This window comes from Bos mutus, chromosome 5 (assembly GCF_027580195.1).
Source record: "Bos mutus isolate GX-2022 chromosome 5, NWIPB_WYAK_1.1, whole genome shotgun sequence".
Lineage (NCBI taxonomy): Eukaryota > Metazoa > Chordata > Mammalia > Artiodactyla > Bovidae > Bos > Bos mutus.
This window is the reverse complement of record NC_091621.1, coordinates 92,044,760-92,068,880: the sequence shown is the minus strand read 5'-3', so window position 1 is coordinate 92,068,880 and position 24,121 is coordinate 92,044,760. Positions and strand designations below refer to the sequence as shown.

General features: G+C 41.1%; 1 protein-coding gene across 2 annotated transcripts in view; it reads right to left on the bottom strand.

Annotated features, from left to right (window-relative positions):
- Positions 1 to 1,178: 1,178 nt before the first annotated feature.
- Positions 1,179 to 24,121, bottom strand: part of MED21 (mediator complex subunit 21) — a 46,439-nt gene continuing 23,496 nt past the window's right edge. The window contains exon 6 of one of the 2 annotated variants that reach the window (XR_011464283.1): positions 1,179 to 5,446. The gene's annotated coding sequence lies outside the window, so the exon portion shown is untranslated. The remainder of the gene's footprint in view (positions 5,447 to 24,121) is intronic. The other variant, XM_070371236.1, reaches the window with a different exon arrangement.

The window sequence follows — 24,121 nt, the reverse complement described above, 5'->3', positions numbered from 1 at the left end:
CCAAGATCAAGATAATTAATACATCCATCACTTAGTGGTGAGGATGCTTAAGATCTATTCTCAGCAGCTTTCAAGTGTACAGTACCTTATTATCAGCTGTAGTCACCATGCTGTACAGTAGACACTCAGAACTTGTTCTTCTGTAATCGAAAGTTTGTGCCCTTTGACCTACATCTCTCCATTTCCCGCTCCCATCCACCCCTGGTAACCATCATTCTATTTTCTGTTTCTATTAAATTGGCTTTTTTTTTTCTTTTTGGTTTAAGATTCCACATGTAAATGGTACCATAACTACTGCTACTTCTTAAATAGCTTTAAGGATATAAATCATAGGACTGCTTTAGAACCTTGAAGCTGGGAAGCAAATCAAGTGTCCAAATGTGAGACAATGTTGAATCAATTGCAGTCACACTGAGTGCTGGAATCCATACCACGGAGAGGCAGTTGCTTCCTACAGATCACAGAGAGGCACAGGGAAGATGATTGCAATATACAGAACAAGAATAAGTTTTAAAATTCTTGTCCTAATTTTCAAAAAGTATAAACATATACTTTGTTGGTTTCGAGCTTTGGAGTGGAGCCCAGAGCAAGACAAGGATCTGAGCAAGTCCAGTTTTCAGTCTGGAAAGCTTATTCTTGGATAGTGGATCTTGCATGAGTTTTTCTTCTAAGTATCTCCATGCATTTTTTGATTTTCTGTAATACCACATGTAAATCCTATATTTAATAGTGCTATGTGAGCTCAGTGTGGCACTGTTAAATATAGGATTTACATGTGGTATTACAGAAAATCAAAAAATGCATGGAGATACTTAGAAGAAAAACTCATGCAAGATCCACTATCCAAGAATAAGCTTTCCAGACTGAAAACTGGACTTGCTCAGATCCTTGTCTTGCTCTGGGCTCCACTCCAAGGCTCGAAACCAACAAAGTATATGTTTATACTTTTTGAAAATTAGGACAAGAATTTTAAAATTTATTCTTATACTATATATTGCAATCATCTTCCCTGTGCCTCTTTGTGATCTGTAGGAAGCAACTGCCTCTCAATAGGCTGCAGTCCGTGAGGTCACTAAGACTGAGCGACTTCACTTTCACTTTTCACTTTCATGCATTGGAGAAGAAAATGGCAGCCCACTCCAGTGTTCTTGCCTGGAGAATCCCAGGGACAGGGGTGCGGGGTGGGCTGCCGTCTGTGGGCTCGCACAGAGTCGGACACTACTGAAGTGACTTAGCAGCAGCAGAGCTCACATAGAAGATCCTGAAACAAGAGCTTGCCCACAATGACTGGTTTGGTCAACGATACCAGGGAACAGGAGTAAGAATGTGAAAGTGAAACTATTTCTGGTAAATTTAAGGTTCTTTCTTCATTGTGAAAGAACACAGAGATGAAATAACAGGTAACAAGTGGATTTATTTAGAGAGAAGCACATTCCACAGACAGAGTGTGGGCCATTACAGAAGGTGAGAGAGCTTTGAAATATGACATAGTTAGCTTTTATGGGCTGGGTAATTTCATAGGTTAATTAGTGGCAGGATTATTCCAAATATTGGGGGAAGGGGTGGTGATTTCCAGGGACTGGGTTGCCGCCCACTTTTTAGCCTTTTATGGTCAGCCTCAGAACTGTCATGGCACTGGTGGGTGCGTCATTTAGCATATATTGATGGTGTGATCACTCACCTAGAGTCAGACATCCTGGAATGTGAAGTCAAGTGGGCCTTAGGAAGCATCACTACGAACAAAGCTAGTGGAGGTGATGGAATTCCAACTGAGCTATTTCAAATCCTGAAAGATGATGCTGTAAAAGTGCTGCACTCAATATGCCAGCAAATTTGGAAAACTCAGCAGTGGCCACAAGACTGGAAAAGGTCAGTTTTCATTCCAATCCCAAAGAAAGGCAATGCCAAAGAATGCTCAAACTACCACACAATTGCACTCATCTCACACGCTAGTAAAGTCATGCTCAAAATTCTCCAAGCCAGGCTTCAGCAATATGTGAACCATGAACTTCCAGATGTTCAAGTTGGTTTTAGAAAAGGCAGAGGAACCAAAGATCAAATTGCCAACATCTGCTGGATCATGGAAAAAGCAAGAGAGTTCCAGAAAAACATCTATTTCTGCTTTATTGGCTATGCCAAAGCCTTTGACTGGGTGGATCACAATAAACTGTGGAAAATTCTGAAAGAGATGGGAATACCAGACCACCTGACCTGCCTCTTGAGAAACCTATATGCAAGTCAGGAATCAACAGTTGGAACTGGACATGGAACAACAGACTGGTTCCAAATAGGAAAAGGAGTACGTTAGGGCTGTATATTGTCACCCTGTTTATTTAACTTATATGCAGAGTACATCATGAGAAACGCTGGGCTGGAAGAAGCACAAGCTGGAATTATGATTGCCGGGAGAAATATCAATAACCTCAGATATGCAGATGACACCTCCCTTATGGCAGAAAGTGAAGAGGAACTAAAAAGCCTCTTGATGAAAGTGAAAGAGAAGAGTGAAAAAGTTGGCTTAAAGCTCAACATTCAGAAAATGAAGATCATGGCATCTGGTCCCATCACTTCATGGCAAATAGATGGGGAAACAGTGTCAAACTTTAAATTTGGGGGCTCCAAAATCACTACAGATGGTGACTGCCATGAAATTAAAAGACGCTTACTCCTGGAAAAGAAAGTTATGACCAACCTAGATAGCATATTAAAAAGCAGAGACATTACTTTTCCAACAAAGGTCCATCTAGTCAAGGCTATGGTTTTTCTAGTGGTCATGTATGGATGTGAGAGTTGGACTGTGAAGAAGGCTGAGTGCAGAATTGATGCTTTTGAACTGTGGTGTTGGAGAAGACTCTTGAGAGTCCGTTGGACTGCAAGGAAATCCAACCAGTCCCTTCTAAAGGAGATCGGTCCTAGGTGTTCTTTGGAAAGACTGATGCTGAAGCTGAAACTCCAACACTTTGGCCACCTCATGTGAAGAGTTGACTTATTGGAAAAGACTCTGATGCTGGGAGGGATTGGGGGCAGGAGGAGAAGGGGATGACAGAGGATGAGATGGCTGGATGGCATCACTGACTCAATGGACATGAGTTTGAGTGAACTCCAGGAGTTGGTGATCGACGGGGAGGCCTGGTATGCTGCGATTCATGGGGTCGCAGAGTCGGACACGACTGAGTGACTGAACTGAACTGAACTGAATGTATTACAATGAGCATACAGTGAGGCTCAAGGTTTACTGGAAGATGAATCTTCTCCATCTAGGTTCAAGTTATTTCTAACTAGTTTTTGTCATGGCCTATAAGCCATGTTTTTCTTTTAAAGGTTGTGCCCTGCCCCCTTCCCTCTTGTTTCAAAATCAAGGGTGTGACGTGTTACAAAACTGCTCACCACTATGGGAAATTGAGGTGTTCTTTCTAGAACCCTCTCTAAAGAGCCAAGTAGAATGGACCTCCCCACCATCTGTCTGAGGCACATAAGACAGGTCCTCAGCTCCTTCTCCATAGGTCAAGGGTTTTAAGTCCTTCCTATTTCCAAGTTTGCACGTTTGTCAGAAAAGCTAAGAAGTTTGCTGAAGATGACCCACTGCAGAGCAGAGAAGCCTTTGAGCAGCAAACTAGAGCTATGAAGGGCAGCTGACATGAGGTGTTGGAATGGAACTGAGGTGAACAAGTGAAATGAGAGGTGAGCCTTGAGACACAAGAGGTGCACCATATATAGCTTTATGAAGTTTAGGGATTGAAATTCCTGACTCTTCCAGTCATGACTCTCTTCTTAGTTAGACTGTGATAAGACCCATGTCTTATCTTGGTTTTCTTTTACAGTAGAGCTTCATTGTAGAATAAAATGTCAAGTGGGATTTCCTGAAACTATTAACTTCTGCATCCAGCCAAGATAGTAAATAAGAAACTAAGTTACATCTCAGAGGAGCATGACAGAGATCAGGGCCGTCCTCAAAGATTGAAAGGCTACCCTGCTGGCTCAGTGGTAAAGAATCCATCTGCCAATGCAGCAGACACAGGTTCAATCCCTGGGTCAGGAAGATCCCCTGGAGGAGGGTATGGCAAGCCACTCCACTATTCTTGCTTGGAGAATCCCATGGACAGAGGAACCTGGTGAGCTACAGTCCACAGGGTCACAAAGAGTCAGACACAACTTAGCAAATAAACAACAACAATAAAGATTTAAAGGGTGCAGAGGTGGTGGTGCCCATTTAATTATTGTTCTGGAATCTATGAAAACCAGATGGTGGATGATCATGCATTATGTAAATGTAACAAAGGAGTAGCCCAGTTGCAGCTGTTGGGCTGGATATGGGACCTCTACTGAAGCACATTAATAGAACCTCAAGTATGTAGTGTGTGGTTGATCTGGTGAGCATATTATTTTTCATATCAATCAAAAGAGGAACTGAAAGCAGTTTTCAATTGGCACAAAATGACAATAATACTGTTCATGGGGTTCTCAAGGCAAGAATGCTGATGTGGTGTGTCTAGTCAAAGCTATGGTTTTTCTAGTAGTCATATATGGATGTGAGAGTTGGACCATAAAGAAGGCTGAGCACCGAAGAATTGATGCTTTTGAACTGTGGTGTTGGAGAAGACTCTTGAGTGTTCACTGGACAGCAAGGAGATCAAACCAGTCAATCTTAAAGGAAATCAATCCTGAATGTTCATTGGAAGGACTGATGCTGAAGCTGAAGCTCCAATACTTTAGCCACCTGATGCAAAGAGCCGACTCATTGGAAAAGACCCTGACTCTGGGAAAAATTGAGGACAGGAGGAGAAGCAGGCAACAGAGGGTGAGATGGTTGGATAGCATCATTGGCTCAATGAATGTAAGTTCGAGCAAACTCTGGGAATAGTGAAGGACAGGGAAGCCTGGCATGCTGCAGTCCAGAGTCAGATATGACTGAGCAACTGAACAACAATATAGTCTCCAGACTGCCCCAGGACTATGTTAATTCTCCCATTTTCTCTCATAGGGATCCATGCTATTTGGACATTTCACAAAATTACATTGGTCTACTATTATGAGGAAATGTTAATGAACAAGAAGTGCCATGTACCCCTGGATTCGATATGCCTTGATGAGACACATCGAATCCAGAGGGTGAAAAGTCAGCCCTAGAAAGATCCAGAGGCCTGCCAGATTAGCAGACTACTTGTTTGTAGACTATTCCACACTGAGGTACACTCCTTCAGTGCATTTACAGGGTGACTTGGAAGGCTGCCAGCTTTGGAGTGGAGCCCAGAGAAAGACAGGGGTTTGTAGCATGTCCAGTTTTCAGTAAAAGCAGCCTTGCAGCTTGGGTCATATGCCTCAGCAGATCCCATGGTAGCAGGAGTACCAGTTGAAGAAAATATGCCATGTGAGTTCTTGGGCAAGTCCCAGTAGGAGGATCACAATGCAGATCTCTAGGGTTCTCAAAGAGATGCCATGCCACTTGCTGCAGAGAATAGGGAGAGAAAAACAAATACCATATATTAATGCCTATATGTGAGATCTAGAAAAATGGTTCAGATGAACTTATTTGCAGGGCAGAAATAGAAATACAAACATAGGCAATGCATGTGTGGACATGGTGAGGAGGACGGGTGTTGGGATGAATTGGGAAGTTAGGGCTGACTTTGTGCACTGTACATTGTGATGTGTAAAAGAGATAGCTAGTGGGAAGAAGCACAGGGAGCTCAGTTGGTGCTCCGTGATGACCTAGAGAGGTGGAATGGGGCGGAGATGGGGAGGAGCTCCAAGAGAAGGAGATACATGTAAACATCGAGCTGATTCATGTCTTTGTAGAGCAGAAACTAACACAACATTGTAAAGGAACTATACCTAAAATTTTTTAGAAATGCAGCTCCTGGCAGGCTACTGGGCCCTGATGTAGTCTAGCCTCTACCATGGGACATCAAGTGACTCTGTGTCCGGAATTGCTCATCATGAGCTGGATGCTCTCGGATCCCCAGGTCACAAGTTAGGCAGGCCTAGCAGCAACGCAGTATTGTAAGTGAGAAGCAGTACCCTGGAGACTGTGCTTGAGCAGGTGCAGAAGCCAAAGAAACTTTGTGAAAGATGACCCCAACCCCCAGAAAAGCTATTTAATCTCTCCTGACCTCAGTGTCCTTCTGAGGATGGATGTGCCAAGGTGGATGATACTTTAACTAGGCTCTTGAGAGGCCTGTCAAGTACCATTGTGCAGCCTGTGAACTGTGCAAATGCACTGAGTAGAGGAGGTGAGAAGAGGCTGACATTCCAGTTGGGCTCAAGTCCCTGGGCAGCATCTACCAAGCAGAGGTACCCATTTCTAATTTGCACAAGGCCCCGTATGGGCTACTTCAGGCCTGTCTGTTGTCAGTTTTAAATGAGATCACAGATGTAAGGCACCTATTAAGAGTAAGCGGTCATAAGTGGTAGTTGCTGCTGTATTCTGGTGTCTCCAAGTCCATCAGTTACTGAAAGCTTAAGTTAAAAGGGTGGTGCTAGTGGTAAAGATGGAGAAGGCAATGGCACCCCACTCCAGTACTCTTGCCTGGAAAATCCCATGGACAGAGGAGCCTGGTAGGCTGCAGTCCATGAGGTTGCCAAGAGTCGGACACAACTGAGCGACTTCACTTTCACTTTTCACTTTCATGCATTGGAGAAGGAAATGGCAACCCACTCCAGTGTTCTTGCCTGGAGAATCCCAGGGATGGGGGAGCCTGATGGGCTGCCGTCTATGGGGTCGCACAGAGTCGGACACAACTGAAGTGACTTAGCAGCAGCAGTGGTAAAGAATCTGCCTGCTGAAGCAGGAGACCCAGGAGATGCAGGTTTGATCCTTGGGTTGGGAAGATCCCCTGGAGGAGGAAATGGCAACCTACTCCAGTATTCTTGCCTGGAGAATCCCATGGACAGAAGAGCCTGGGGGGCTACAGTCCATAGGGTCACAAAGAGTCAGACATGACTGAAGCAACTTAGCATGCATGCATGCATGCTAGTTAAAAGTAGAAGTCAGCACTGAAGCCCCACATGACAAAAATGGTCACAGAGGAATGGCATGTCTCTGACAGAATCAGCTTCCCCACTGGACTCTAAAGACCATGAGGTGGGGATCTGCCTCACTCACTCCTGGATGCTCCTGGGACTTAGTAACACAATAAATACTAGTTGAATGATTGGGTAATTGAGAGGAAAGGATAATTTTACTTTTTGAAAAAAAAAAAAAAGTAACAGCATCTTTGAAAATATTTGCTTGGACCTCTTCTTGAGTATCTTTCCATATCTTGATTTCAGCTTGCCAGTTCTCAGAGTTTTCTGTAGTTTTGAGGCCACTTCTAGAATAAATCTAGGTCAATGTTCAGACTAACTTGCTTTAACTGTCTAGAATTTAGAGAGAGAATCTTCAATAAGGCAACCAAGCAAAAACAGTCCCACAGAATCTCCAAGTTCAGCTCTTTATCTTGTTTACTATGTAATCAAACTATATCTCTTGGCCCATTTATGTTACACTGATCAAGTTTTTAAAGACACCATGAAATTAAAAGATGCTTGCTCCTTGGAAGAAAAGCTATGACAAACCTAGACAGCATATTAAAAGCAGAGACATTACTTTGCTGACAAAGATCCATCTAGTCAAAGCCATGGTTTTTCCAGTAGTCATGTATGGATGTGAGAGTTGGACCATAAAGAAAGCTGATCGCCAAAGAATTGATGCTTTTGAACTGTGGTGTTGGAGAAGACTGAAGAACTGACTCATTGGAAAAGACCCTGATGCTGGGAAAGATTGAAGGCAGGAGGAGAAGGGGATGACAGAGGATGAGACGGTGGGATGGTATCAGCGACTTGACGGACATAGTTTGAGCAAGCTCCTGGAGTTGGTGATGGACAGAGAAGCCTGGCATGTAGAAGTCCATGGGGTCACAAAGAATCAGACACAACTGAGCGAATGAACTGAACTGAACTGATCAAGTTTAAGTTTGATTCATTTAGAGTTATCCAGCTGACCTTTGTTGTCACTTTTAGACTATGTAGAAAGAGTCTGATTACTTCCATTAAGCTTTAATTACTGAACTGTGTGATTGGTTGATGAGTTGAGAGATAAGTTTCCGATAGAATCTTCTCTGGTCCTATCTAGACTCTTCTCCTTTGCAATTGTGCAGTGGAGAATCAAACTTCCCTGGTGGCTTAGATGGTAAAGAATCTGCCTGCAATGCAGGAGACCCAGGTTCAAAGCCTGGGTCAGGAAGATCCTCTGGAGAAGGGAATAGCTATCCATTCCAGTATTCTTGCCTGGAGAATCCCATGGGCAGAGGAGTCTGGTGGGCTATAGTCCATGGAGTTGCAAAGAGTCAGACATGACTGAGCAACTAACACACTTTGGAGTCCAGCAAAAGAATGTTTTCAGTTCAGCAAATTTAATTTTCCTCTAGTTACCTCTGATTTAGTGTACGTGGTCTGAACTAGCTCTAAAATACAATATGATGCGATGAGATGCAATGTGATAAATTGTGATAAGCCTTACTCTTACTAGTCATTTATTCTGTGTGTGCTCCCTCTCTTCTGTTCCATTGCCTGGTTGAATTCCTCTGTTCCTCCTACCTCACCACTGACTGGGCTGATACACTTGTCAGAATTAAATTTTACATGTTGCACCAACAGTTTTAAACATCTCTGAGGCCTCCAGGCCCTGTGACAGAAAAAGCAAGAAGGAGCTTCACAAACTTCCCCATAGAAGGGCAACCTCATTGAGGATCAGAAGGGCAACCTCATTGAGGATCAGAAGGGCCTTTGTTCTTCCTCAGAACAGTTAATCTCTCTTGCTAAATTTGCCTTCCACACTGTCCCAGAGACTTCTGAAGAGTTCTGTTCTCGGAGCATTTCTTTAGTCGCTCCCAAGATGTTTTACTGTCACAGTAAGCCCTGTTTTTTGCTTGCTTTAGTTGCCTGTTTAAAGGTTGCTTTTAGAATAGTCTTCTTTCAAATTAATCTTTATATTCACTAACTTGGATGGTGAACAAGCAGTATTATGTTGTCATTTCTCTATGAGAACAGAATTTCCTAGAATTAATTATATTAAACACAAGATAGCAACATATTGGGAAATTTTAAGAGAGCCCATATCTGCAAATGCAGTTTAAAAATCTTTTCTCCTTAAGTAAATTTTATTAACTCTACTTACTTCGCAGAAAAATGGTAACAGGAAGGAGGAAAAAAATTACATTCTGCATAATAATTGTGTTTTAGAAAGCCACATTTTTAAAATCACAAAAATGTGAAGAGAGGACGATACAGATTTCTGTAGGTAAGGTTTGCCATTTTGGGTCTTAGCAGAATAATTGATGCCTGGCATTCTATTCCTGATCTAAGAAGTTCTAGATTCCTTTCTTTTCAAAAAGATTGGCTAAGACTCACTCCATTCCCAGAATCTTCTCAATGCTCACCAAATTCTCTTTCTCGGATACCCTAAGCTGTTCAATTAACACCTCAAGTCTCATTTCTCAGATAGCCCAGGAAAATGACAGCAGGGCTAATCCTTGTAAGGGAATGGCTAAGAGCATGAATCCTAACGCTAGACTAGCTCTACCACTTACTACCTGTGTAATATTGGGCAAGTTGACTAAGTTCTCTGTGCCTCGTTTTCCCATTTATAAAATGGGGATAGCTATATTACGTACCTCAAAGCATTATTAGGAGGAGTCAATGATTTTATCTACTTAAAATTCATAATAGTAGGGAGTAAGAACTGTAAGAATGTTGTTAAAAAGAATTTTATCTAACAACGTCTAATCCTGACTTTTTCTCTCTAAAATCTTTTGATTATACAAGATAAACCAACATTAAATATTAATTATCCACAACATAAAAACAGTATTTTTACCCCATAAATCCACTGGAAGAAATTGTTAGTAATTTTTAATGTCTGCTAAGTCACTTCAGTCATGTCCGACTTTGTGCAACCCCATGGACTGCAGCCTACCAGGCTTCTCCATCCATGGATTCTCCAGGCAAAAACACTGGAGTGGGTTGCCATTTCCTTCTCCAATGCATGAAAGTGGAAAGTGAAAATGAAGTCACTCAGTCGTGTCTGACTCTTAGCGACCCCATGGACTGCAGCCTACCAGGCTCCTCCATCCATGGGATTTTCCGGGCAACAGTACTGGAGTGGGGTGCCATTGCCTTCTCCCTTTAATGTCTATTATATTATAAACATATTGAATAAGTATCTTTATCACTGGTTATAAACAAACTAGATGTTTAACAATAAATGAAGATATCAAGATAATATATAATTTGTATATATATAATATATAATTTGCAAAATGAAGTACAAACTTATTTTCAATATATTTAAGTGAAAAGGTTCTATTTTTTTCATTATTTATTTATTTATTATCTTTTTACTTTTGGTTGCACTGGGTCTTCGTTGCTGTGAGCAGGGTGTACTCTTCTTCATTGTCCATGTGGGTTTCTACTCTCAGTGGCTTCTCTTATTGCAGAGCATAGGCTCTAGGGTGGGTGGGCTTCAGTAGTTGTGGCACACAGGCTTAATTGTCCCATGGCATGTGGAATTTTCCCAGACCAGAGACTGAACTTCTGTCCCCTGCATTGGCAGGCTGATTCTTATTCACTGTACCACCAGGAAGTCCTGATTCTAATTTTTTATTGAAACAATATGTACCAAATAACAAGGTTAAAAAAAGCCTGAACAGATAGACACCAAAATGTTCATAGTAGTTATTTTTAAGTGATGAAATGATGAATGGCTTCTATTTTCTTTTTTTTCAAAGTCTGGATCTTCTAAATTGTCTTCAAGGCTATTAATTACTTTTGAATAAAATGTGTGTGTGTGAGTTGCTCAGCCATGTCTGACTCTTTTCAACCCCATAGATTGTAGCCCACCAGGCTCCTCTGCCCATGGAATTCTCCAGACAAGAATACTGCAGTGGGTTGCCATTCCCTTCTCCAAAAAAACTAATCATAAGAATATAGCTTAATTGTGGAAATTTATTTTCTCTCCATGGGAATCTCTAAAGAAAATGGCGAAATGCATTGAATTCCTCGAATTAGATATAATCACAACTTCCATAAACCTCAAATTTAGTAAGATTTCTTAAATCCCATTGCCTTTAAACGACTTAAGACACTAAAAGGTAAACAATCTTGCACTTATTAACTTGGATATTTTAGTCATTTGTTCTCACTTTCTTTTTACATTGTACATGTGCTTAGTCACTCAGTCATGTCCGATTCTGTGCCACCCCATGGACTGTAGCTCACCAGGCTCCTCTGTCCATGAGGATTCTCCAGGCAAGAGTACTGGAGTGGGTTGCCATGCCCTCCTCCAGGGGATCTTCCCAACCCATGGATTGAACCCAGGTTTCCCACATTACAGGCAATTCTCCACCATCTGAACCACCAAGCAAGCCCATGAATACCTATATTAGTTGTGGATAATTAATGTTTAATGTTGGTTTATTTTGTATAATCAAACCTTTAAAACAACTTACTACACTAAATTTGAGAACTGAAACAGATTTTCTGTGAATAAAATAATTTTAATTACTTCAATTTATAAAACAGCAGAAATAAAAAGTTTTAAGGTACTAATTATGAGACAAGATAGATGACTACTTAATTGAATACATTTTCCAAAAATCAGAGAGAAAAATTAAATATAGCATCTTATGGAACAGAATAGAGAGCCCAGAAATAAGCCCGCACACCTACAGCCAATTAATCTTCGACAAAGGAGGCAAGAATACACAATGGAGAAAAGACAGTCTCCTCAGCAAGTGGTTTTGGGAAAGTTGGACAGCAGCAGGTAAACCAATGAAGTTAGAACACACTTTCACATCATACACAAAAATTAAAATGGCTTAATGACCTAAACATAATACATGACATCATAAAACTCCTTGAAGAAATCATAGGCAAAACATTCCCTGATATAAATTGTACTAGTGTTTTCTTAGGGTTAGTCTCCCAAGGCAATAGAAATAAAACAATAATAAACAAATGAGATATAATCACACTTACAAGTTTTTGCACCACAAAGGAAACTATAAACAAAACAAAAAGATTACCTACATAATGGGAGAAAATATTTGCAAGTGATGCAAACAACAAGGGCTTAATTTCCAGAATATACAAACAGCTCATGCAACTCAAAAACAACAAAAAAACCCAGTCACAAAGTGAGCAGAGGGCCTAAATAGACACTTCTCCAAAGAAGAAATACAGATGGCCAACAGACACATGAAAAGTTGCTTCAGATCAGATCAGATCAGTCGCTCAGTCGTGTCTGACTCTTTGCGACCCCATGAATCGCAGCACGCCAGGCCTCCCTGTCCATCACCAACTCCCGGAGTTCACTCAGACTCACGTCCATCGAGTCAGTGATGCCATCCAGCCATCTCATCCTCTGTCGTCCCCTTCTCCTCCTGCTCCCAATCCCTCCCAGCATCAGAGTCTTTTCCAATGAGTCAACTCTTCGCATGAGGTGGCCAAAGTACTGGAGTTTCAGCTTCAGCATCATTCCTTCCAAAGAAACTCCAGGGCTGATCTCCTTCAGAATGGACTGGTTGGATCTCCTTGCAGTCCAAGGGACTCTCAAGAGTCTTCTCCAACACCACAGATCAAAGGCATCAATTCTTCGGTGCTCAGCCTTCTTCACAGTCCAACTCTCACATCCATACATGACCACAGGAAAAACCATAGCCTTGACTAGACAGACCTTTGTTGGCAAAGGAATGTCTCTGCTTTTGAATATGCTATCTAGGTTGGTCATAACTTTCTTTCCAAGGAGTAAGCGTCTTTTAATTTCACGGCTGCAATCACCATCTGCAGTGATTTTGGAGCCCAGAAAAATAAAGTCTGACACTGTTTCCACTGTTTCCCCATCTATTTCCCATAAAGTTGCTTAACATTGCTAATTATTAGAGAAATGCATATCAAAACTGCACTGAGGTATCACCTCACACTGGTCAGAATGGCCATGATTTAAAAGTCTACAAATAACAAATGCTGGAGAGGGTGTGGAAAAAAGGGAAACTTCCTACCCTATTGGTGGGAACATAAGTTGGTTCAGCTGCAATGGAAAATAGTATGGAGGTACCTCAGAAAACTGAAAATAAAATTACCATATGATCCAGCAATCCCACTCCTGGGCATATAACCAGACAAAACTATAACTCAAATAGATACACACATCCCTATGTTCATTGCTAGTCTCCTCAGCAAGTGGTTTTGGGAAAGTTGGACAGCAGCAGTCCAACTGTCCTAGCACTATTCACAATAGCCAAGATACAGAAACAAGCTAAATGTCTGTCAGCAGATGAATGGATAAAGATGTAGCACATATATACAGTGGAACACTGCATGCGTGTGTGCTAGGTCGCTTCAGTTGTGTCCAACTCTGTGCAACTCTGTGGACTGCAGCCTGCCAGGCTCCTCTGTCCATGGCATTCTCTAGGCAAGAATACTGGAGTGGGTTGCTGTGCCCTCCTCCAGGAAATCTGCCTGATCCAGGGATTGAACCTGTGTCTATTATGTCTACGTACATTGGCAGGTGGGTTCTTTACCCACCTGGGAAGCCCCATAGTGGAATACAACTTAGCCGTAAAAAAATAGTGAAATAATACAACTTGAGATTGTCATACTAAGTGAAGTCAGAAAAAGAAAGCCAAGTACAGTATGATATCATGTATATGTGGAATCTAAAATATAACACAAATGAACCTATCTGAGAAACAGAATCATGGACATAAAGAACAGACCGGTGCTTGCCAAGCGGGAGGGGTTTGGGGGAGGAATGGAGTGGGAGGTTGAGATTAACAAATGTAAGCTATTATTAATATACAGAGAATGGATAAACAACAAGGTCCTACTGTATAACACAGGGAATTATCTTCAACATCCCGTAATAAACCATAATGGAAAAGAATATTCAAAAAAAAAAAAAAGAATGTGCACATATGTATGTATAACTAAATCACTTTGTTGTAAAAAAAAAAATCAAAAAGTAACATGGCATTGTAAATCAACTGTATATGTGTGTGTACATGCATCCATGAACAGTCATGTCTGACCCTTTGCATCCCCATGGACTGTAGGCCACAAGGTTCCTATGTCCATGGGATTTCCTGGGCAAGAATACTGGAGTGGGTTGCCATTTCCTCCTGCAGGGAATCTTCCTGACCCAGGGATCTAACTCTCATCTTCTGCATCTTTGGCAGTGGCAGGCAGTTTCTTTACCACTGAGTGACCAAGGAAGCTCAAATCAACTATACTTCAATTTTTAAAATGTGTAAAGGTTGCCATCTTAGCATTTAGGAGATTACACGTGTCACTTCTGGTTTTGCCTTTCTTCAAGTGTGACTTTGTTTCTCCTCAAGCTCAGTTGTAATATTTTTCCAGGCTCATCTGTGACCCTTGTGGTTCTTCCTTTAATCACCCTTTAAAGTGTTCAACAGATTAAGTAAATTCCTTGCAAAATTGCCAACTGCTCTTTTTCCTTTTTTTTTTTCTTTTTAAATTACATTGGGGATTATCTTTCTATATCATACTAAAAACCATAAACCTAAGAGCCACAATGAATCAATACATTGGGGAACTAATAAATCAATACATTTAAATTTGACAGAAGTCAGTTGATTTTTGTTCTCGTACAAAACTGAGAAACCAATTTCTGTCACTTATTAAATCAACAATTACAGTAATTTACATACTTTTTCCCCCCAATATTTATTTCAACCTTGCTAACTCCATGCAACCCTCCTCTCTAGCTAGTTTACTCATTTTTGTCTCTAAGAGGAATTCCCCACTGGATTGTTGAAAACCTGCTACCTTTGTTTCCCTTGAATTTGTTCTCTGACTTTTCTCTGAAAGAAAAAGTTCTGAAAAGATGACCCAGTTTTTCAGAGTGAATAAAAACTTTCTTCACCCACAGTAGAAATCTTATAGTATTTTTTCCCCCAGGGCTATAAGACAGTGGGAAAGGAATATTTTTTTCTTATTTAGAAGTACTGAATAAAAAGTTTAAAAAAGTTTAAAAGATTTTCTTACTTAGAAAATCTACTAACCAAGAATCAGTAGAAAACATCCAGAAAACTACAAAGAGGTTTAAAAAAAATTAAGTCAAAGACTCTTCTCTTAAAATATAATTTCTCTAACTACTGAAAGGTTCAATGAGTATTTCTATTCCAGATCTTATAGTATAAAGAAAGACATGGGTTCTTATTTGCAAAACTATTCCACAGATATTGCTTTTATATATTCAAAATATACTCCCTTTTGCTCCCTTTGGAAATCTGTAACTCTAGATAAAATTACTTTTCACTTAGGTTTTATTGAATGGAGCCACATTAGATAACTTTTATTTCCAATTGTTGCTTTATTATTTATTTTGAATCACTGTAAAGAAAACATTGCTTGGACTTCCCTGACTGTCCAGTGATTAAAACTCCAAGCTTCCACTCCATGGGTCACAGATTCGATCTCTGATCAGGGAACTAAGATCCTGCATGCTGCGTGGCCAAGGTGGGGTGGGGGGGTTGGAGGTGGGTGGGGGAATTTCTTCTATCAAAATTTTCCTAAAACTCCAAATATATTTGGTCACTTTTCATTGGGCTGTTCTTATTTGTTTTTTTAAAGTTTATTCTTATTTCAAAATAAATACATGTATATATAATAAGGAAAATATTACTATTTTAGTAGTAAAATAAAATGAAAGTTTACCAGCCCTGAGTCAGAGATAATCACCATTAATATTTTGTTGTATACCTACATACATATAATTCATTATATCTCTTCAGAATTTTCATGGGGTAATTAAGTAAGAAACAAACAAACAAAAAAATATTTCCCCTCAGCTATAATCAATGATCCATTTCCATGATCTTCTGTCAAATAGTAAATTATATAAACATTTATTGAGTCACTGCTGTCTGCTTCTTGCAAAATGGCACGATTCCTTAATGTTTCCACATAAGCAATATTGCCACCAGGTTCAATTATTTTACTTTAATTATCTCTTATCCTTATTTTAAATTCTATTGGATTTTTCCTTTATCTCATAGATTGTATCTGTGTGCTATTAACTCAGCATTTCCATCTATAGAAATCACTAGCAATCCTGATTTTATAATCTGTCATTTGAGCTAAACCTCCTACTTTTGTGTCCTCAACATACTTGAAAATAATTTCTTCTAAGCCTTCATTTAAATTGTTCGTTAAAAATGTCAAACCATTTGTAGAACAAGATAAAGCTGGCTAAAAAACAAATCAAAACAAGGAACTTCCCTGGCAATCCAGTGGTTAAGACTCCATACTTCTAAAGCAAGGGGTGCAGGTTCAGCCCCTAAATGGAGAACTAAGATCCCACATGCCACACAGCGCAGTTTAAAAAATAAATTTAAAAAGACAGACATAGAGAGAGAGGACAAGAACAAAGTAGCTCACTACACAATTCCAGTGTAAAGACACCTGGAGAACAATAAGAAAGTGCGCTGTGGATGCACAGCCGGAAGTCCAGTTTAAAAGAAGGCAAGGAACTGAATCTACACTGTGACCAGAAACAGTACCCACCCTGAGAAAAAGTGTTAGAATGAGGAACTGAATTCAAACAAAGGGAGGGTTATACACCTATATGATTGCAAAAAATTGCATGCTTATGCCATGTAAGTTTGCCTGGAATGTTACGATAAAAATGCTTTTTACAACCAGTTGGAGAATGGAAGGAAGATTTGATTGCTGAGGTTTCAGTCAGCAGTGTGTGGACTAGTGTACATGGCACCTGTGTGCAAATTAGAAAAAAAAGGCCTCTTCCCCAGGCTGCCAGAGCTCCGCACAGGGCTTGGCAAGAACAGTAGAGGTTGGACTTCTGCCCTCACTTGCCCCCTTGCCAGGAGTCCACGTGCATGGACACAGAGGAGTTTGCTGCGACTCTACAAACCACATCTCTGCTTTGCCAGCGGCTCCTTGTTAGGCTCTGACAATACGGGGCGCTAGAGGGAGCCGGAAGGGCTGGAGGAGGAAGAAGGGCCTGTGACCCTCCAGCTGGCTATGGTTATTGCCAGCAGCACCCCATTAACTCTTATTCCCCGTAGTAGCAGGTAGATCCAGTATGCAGTTTTCTCAACACTTGCAGGACAAGTTGCCTCAAATCCCCTCAAGGACACTAGGCAGCCGACTCTTCCTCAGAGTTGGGTCCCAGCTCAGCAGGGCTCCTCCTCTGACCCAGAGATGCCAGTGCAGCCTGAGAAGCACCCTCTTCCTCAGATGGCTGAATTTCAGCTCCTCAGGGCCCCTTCTCTAAGTTTCTCTGTTTTAATAATCATTCCAATCTCTTGTCAACCGTTTCCTTGATCCTGAAGGTAATTAACAGTTTCCTGTAGTTGCTATGTGGGCAGTACGTTCGATTTCTCTTTATACCTTTATGGTTACCAAGTTGACAATCTTATACCTAATTGACAGTTCATTATATTAAATTCTTTTTGCCAAATAACTGTGCAGTTCCTGTCTCTTGACTAGACTCTGACTGGTGCAAAGAGGAAGGTGCAGTGGAACAATAAAGGGTACAATCTGCATATGTGGTCTTTTTCAGACATTACTTGAACTGCCCTAACAGCCAGATTACTCAAAAAGGGCAAACTTTCCATCAGCCTCTTGAGCTGGGGATTATTGCCAGAATCAAAAAGCTAGCTGGCTTAATTGGCAAACTCTCCTTAGAGAATCCTGGTTGGGGAGTGATAAACCCAGCTTACATCTTTCCAAAGAGGTTGTATGAATCACAAACAAGTTATTCTACAATAACAAACAACTCTCCAATTAGCAATGGCTTAGAAGAGCAGTCCCCAACCTTTTTGGCACCAAGAATGGTTTCATGGAAGATAATTACCCACCCACCTGGGAGAAGGTTGGGGCGGGATGGTTTCCATATGATTCAAGTGTATTACATTGATTATGCACTTTATTTCTGTTGTTATTACATCAGCTCCACCTCAGATCATCTGGCATTAGGTCCCAGTCATTGGGGACCCCTGGATTAGAACATTTACCTATCTTAAAGGTTTCCTGGTGGCCAAGGATCTGCTGCAGCTCTGCCCCATGGTTCTGCTCCAACTATCTCCTTCATTTCAGGGCTTGAGCCAAAGATGATGCCCCTCCTTGTCTCTTAGCAGAGGGAAGAGGGTAGGAATGGAACCAGGCAATGGCTGCTGTGTCTATTAGTCAAAGCTAATCAGGTAGTCAAAGCCATTATCAATAGGGCAGGTTGGATAAATGATTAACAGAATCTTCCCTTGCTGTGTAAGAATTTGACCTTCAGTTAACGCACTAACTCGGTTCCCCTGGACCCAGAGGAGAGTAATGTGTTAACAGTGTTCTTCAACAACAATGCTCATAGTAAATATGATCTCAGATTGGAAACTGCATCTGTCCTGAGAGGAACTGGACTTCCATGGTGGCTCAGTTGGTAAAGAATCCTCCTGCAAATGCAAAAGATCCAAGTTCGATTCCTGGGTCAGGAAGATCCCCTGGAGAAGGAAATGGCAACCCACTCCAGTATGCTTACCTGGGAAATTCCATGGATGCCAGTCCGTGGAATTTCAAGAGTCAGACATGACTTAGCGACCAAACCAACCAATCAACAACTGGGAGGAAATATAAATGCATAATAGATCCCTGATGGAGGCTGTGTAGATTTAGCTTGCCTGAGTGTGGTGACAGTTTTCACTGAGCAGGTCCTTGTGGGGATGCTGAAAGCTGTGCTTCTGAAGTTTTAAAGGAGACATTGGCTCCTGTGGGGCGTGCGTGGGTCCTGCACCAGTCCCAGGTATGTCACATCTTGCACTCGAGCTGTCCCCAGGAAGCTGTGTGATTTGATGTCCCGTAGAAAAGCATCACTGGATGCTTCCCTGCTGGCAAATTGTGGTTCCTGTCCTATGTTCTTCTGCTGAATCTGATGCCAAAGTAATCGATGGTAGTTTTGTGCATCTAAATATTGAGTTGAATCTAAGAATATGCCATGGTGGGAAATGTAGATGGAAAATGTATCAATATAGTCTCCCACAGGGAAGCACTACAAGGCTGTAGGCTCTTCTTACAGGGAGAGGAGCAAATAATTAGGTGGTAATAAATTCTCCTGTCTAGCTCAGACGGTAAAGAATCCACCTCCAATAAGTTGGACATGACTGGACGACTAAGTACACATAATAAACTCTCCAAGGGAGATTCTCCTACAGGACCCTGGCACCTTTCAGCAAACAATTGATTGAGAACTACTGATCAATAGAGGCAAAATGGAAAGAGTAATGGGTTTGTGATCTCAAAGATCTCTGAAGCCTGCATCTCTTGCTTGCTGCTTATAACTTGAGTGATTGAGCATCAGAATCCTCACCTATGAATATATTATCATTCTGGCCTTGTGACTAAAGATAAAAAAGTTGAAACAAGCAAAAAAAAAAAAAAAAAAAAAGTGGAATTATTTGTCCATGTGATTGGAAGGGGCTGGGATGCAGTCATAATCTAATTAACTTGAGTTTCCAGGACTCACTTTGTCTCCCCATCTCCAATTTTTTTTCTCTTCTTGCTAACCTACTTCAGGGAGGATTTTTTTTCACATGACAGAGCTATTGGCAGTTCTTGATCACAGTCTTAAAATGAGCATATAAAAGTCTTTTTACATTTATGATTTCATTTTACTATGTGGCTGAGTTCTCTCATTACCGCACTGGTCTTAACTAGGTTGTCTATATTTAGGCAGATTGTTCTGCTGTTTGCAAACTAAAGGCAATCCTTCTTGCTAGAGAACCTGGAGCAAACGTAGAAATGACTAAGCTGATTATCATAAAGTACTATGAATGGTCAGGACCATGGAGATCATCTAGTCCATTCATTCTGTTGTTCATTTAACCTTTGTCTAACCTGTCCTCGTATAACTTTGATCTAACTTTCCCTGGTGGCTCAGATGGAAAGGAATCTGCCTGTAATGCAGGAGATCCAGGTTTGAGCCCTGGGTCTGAAAGATCCCCTGGAGAAGGGAATGGCAACCCACTCCAGTATTCCTGCCTGGAAAATCCCATGGACAGAGGAGCCTGGAGGGCTACAGTCCATGGGATAGCAAAGAGTTGGACACAATTAAGCAACTAACATTAACCGTCTAGCATCCTTCCCAAGATGCTGGCTTACCCATCTCTTGTTCTTGTTCAGATAATGCCTTAAAAATCTTTCCATTTTTATTAAGAATTTTCACAAACTTACTCTTATTCTGGACTTTAGTCTTTGCAGCCATCCTACTGTCTTTTTACATTTCTCCTACTTTTTCTTCTTTGGAATTTTTCACATTTATGCAATGAGATAATGTTTTAGAGTGTTCTCCTTTTTTTCCCTATTACATATGGTATTTCTTCGAATTTTTGTAAATCTGCTTTGTCAAACCTATTCATTCTGTTGGGATGTAATTGTTGTTGTTTAGTCACTAAGTCATGTCTGACTCTTTTTCAACCCCATGGACTATAGCCCACCAGGCTCCTCTGACCATGGAATTTCCATGGCAATCATACTGGAGTGGGCTGCCATTTCCTTCTTCAGGGGATCTTCCTGACCCAAGGATCAAACCTGCATCTCCTGCATTGGGAGGCAGATTTTATTTCATAGTAATTTCCCTGATATAATCAGTTTTTTCTTTCTTATCGGTGGGAAAAAAATTAGAATGTTGAGTTTCCCTTTGATTTTCTCTACTTTCTAAGAATGTTTCAGTTAGAGTTCTCGCAACAAAGAAAATAAATCTAATTTGCTTAAGGAGAAAAATAATTTGGGGAGGGGTTGAAAGTTACACAATAGGCAAGAAGACCAAATAAACAGACTCAGGCAGGAACATACATGGACAAAGTGCAGCTAAGACCCTGCCAATAGAGCCATCTGTGTAGGGTGCCCTATTGGCACTGGCCCTGCTGGAGAGTCACAGCTGTGCTGCTGGCATCTGCTCCCTCTGGACACTTAGCCTAATGCCTCTGAACTCACGGTGTCTCTGTAGATACAGTAAAATTTGTTCAGTCATGTCCGACTATTTACAACCCCATGGACTGTAGCCCACCAGGCTTCTCTGTCCTGAATTATCAGAATTAGCTATTAACTTGGACAGCCAGGAGATCAAACCAGTCAATTCTAAACGAAATCAGTCCTGAATATTCACGGGAAGAACTGATGCTGAAGTTGAAGCTCCAGTACTTTGGCCACCTGGTACAAAGAGCTGACTCACTGGAAAAAACCCTGATGCTGGGAACCATTGAGGCCAAGAGGAGAAGGGGCCCATAGAGGATGAGATGGTTGGATGGGATCATCAACACAATGGGCATGACTCTGAGCAAACTCCAGGAGATAGTGAAGGACAGGGAAGCCTGGTGTGCTGCAGTCCATGGGTCTGCAAAAAGTGAGACACAACTGAGCAACTTCAACAACTATTAACTAACCAGAAAGACTGTCCTTTCCTCCAGTTTCCATATCAATCAGAGCTCTTCATTTTTTATTTCTCCCCTTGTGATTCTCTCAAAGATGTTCATGTATTGGGCTACCAAAACAATAAGCGACCATTATAAAAATATCCAAGAAATGCAAGGATTTGTCAGTGTCATTTCTTTAACATAATTAGTTTTCAGGGTGTTGGTATGTTTGAATTCCTACATTACCACTCTAATCTGTCCTCTGTAGTTTTCAGAATTCATGAGGAAAACATCTTTTATATAATTTATTATCCTATGGCCTCATTATAATCTAACGAAAATAGCATTTTTGTTTGGCCCTGTTTTTATCCTAGTCTGAGGTCTTATGAAAGGTTAAAACTGTGTTTGGTGGGGAGAAAATTACCAAATAAAATTGAGAAGCACTACAAACTCAAAGTGTAGAAGCACTACAAACTCCCTTTTGAAAATTTTCAAACACAATAGCGTATTAAAGGTTTAGAGAAATCGTGAAGTAAATCAAATTTTTAAGGTTAATTAAAATCAATGGATTTTAATTTAAAATGAATTAAAATTAAATGAATTTAATTTTAACTCAATTTTTACCTTTCTTATTCGAGTACTGTTATAGTTACTTGACTGTTGGTCTTCAACTTCATACTATTCTCCTTCCTGCCTCTCAGGGGTTGGAAGCCTGAAAACCACATCTCCCAGACTCTCCCATCTGCTGGGTCTGATTAGGTTCTGGCACAGAAAGTCCTGGCAAGAGGTTAGAAAGCAGGAGGAGCCAAGGAACCCTAATTTCCTCCTCTGCTCTGGCTCCGGCAGCCAGCCAACTGGCCATGGCAGGTCATCACGGGCCACACAGGTTGCTGTAATGGTGGCATGGTCATAGCAACAGCGCCAGAGGACAAGTAGCAGCTCCAGCAGCAAGCCTATCAGCAAAAGCCAGAAAGCTGGTTTCCAGAATCCTGAACCATCACTTGGACTGCTGGCTTCACGTGAAGTAGCAGCTGTGGTGGTTCCAGCAGCAGTGCGGCAGAGATGCTCTCAAAGTCTCAATAGCACAGCACTCACAGGATTCAGGCAGCATCCTTTTCCCTTTCGCTCCTCCTGCCATGCAGGTTGACAGCTTCCTGGACTTACTGATATCTGGGGAGCGTCCTTTCACCTCTTTGAACCTTCAGCCCTTCTAACACTTTTGCAATCTCTATATTAAAGGCTAAAGGCTGAGTTGTTTCCACTGTTCTGGTTAGACACGGAAAGATACAAACAGTATTTCCCTCCCAGCAAACATAAGAACTTTCATAACTACAGTATTCTGCCTGACGTTCCAATACTTTGGCCATCTGATGCCAAGAGCCAACTCATTGGAAAAGACCTTGATGCTGGGAAAGATTGAAGGCAGGAGGAGAAAGGGATGACAAAGAATGAGATGGTTGGATGGTATCACCAATTCAATGGACATGAGTTTGAGCAAGCTCCAGGAGACGGTAAAGAACAGGGAAGCCTGGCGTGCTGCAGTCCGTGGTGGTGTAAAGAATCGGACGCCACTGAGTGACTGAACAACGAACAACATTCTGCTTGACATGGTTTAGGAAAGGCAAACATCCCAAATCATCTCTACCTTTCTTCTGTTCTCTAGTTGTTGATTTTTCTATACATAGGTACTTTGACTATTTACAATGAGTGAGAAAAAAATGGAAGAAATTAAAAGTGGAGTTACAGTAAGATCTTCTATTTTCTTTAGTGTGAATCATCATGTGTGCTTAAAGATCAGATTTATAAATAGGGATACCAAATTCCAAATCCTTGGTGAAGTTTACTAAGAGAAACTAACATTTCACAGATGAGCCAAATGCTCCTAAGTGTAAAAGTTTTGGTTCTCAAATATCTTAAGGAAAACCATACACATTTCAGCACTGTAATAAGAGTAAACAAGCTGGAACCAGTTTTGCCCTTTAAGGCACTTCAAAGGAAAGGTGTACCTCAGCCACTCCTATTCTTTTTTTCTAGAAGGTAAATAAAAGTGACTAAAGCAACTGGTAATCCCAAGCCTGTATTTTTCCTATGTGGACAAAAAAGACCTCATAAGGATTTTGAGTTTCATTATTCATAATGAGCCCCTCCTTTTATTCTTATAACATGCCAAGCTTGTTCCCAGTGCCTGAGCCCTGGCTCAGTTGGTTTTTTTTAATGATCAAAGTCCCAGCTAAAATTGCCACCCCCACAGATAGGTCTTCCCAGACAACTGCACTTGACTTCCCCACCACACCCCAGCATCTCTCCTATCAGCCTGTATCCATCACCCTGTTTTATTGTCTTCTTAGCTCCTACTTACACTATCTGAAATGACCATTCTGATGTATTTGCTTATTTGTTAATTGCTCATCTCCTCACTCTAGAATGTGATCTCTTTAAAAGTAAAGACCTGGTCTGGCTCACTCATCGCCGTATCCCAGAGCAGTCCCTGCACACACTGGGGATGCTACAAATATTTGCATCATGAATGAAAAACTAGCTGACCTCTTCTATTATACTCAGCTGTTTAGGCCACTCTGCTGGACTCTCTACCATGCTAAGACAGTCCCTGCTCTCCAGAATTTTGAGAAACTACCACATCCAGTGTGACCCAATTATCCTAAATATAAAGTTTGGGTCCATAAACAGCTACTGATAGAGATGGA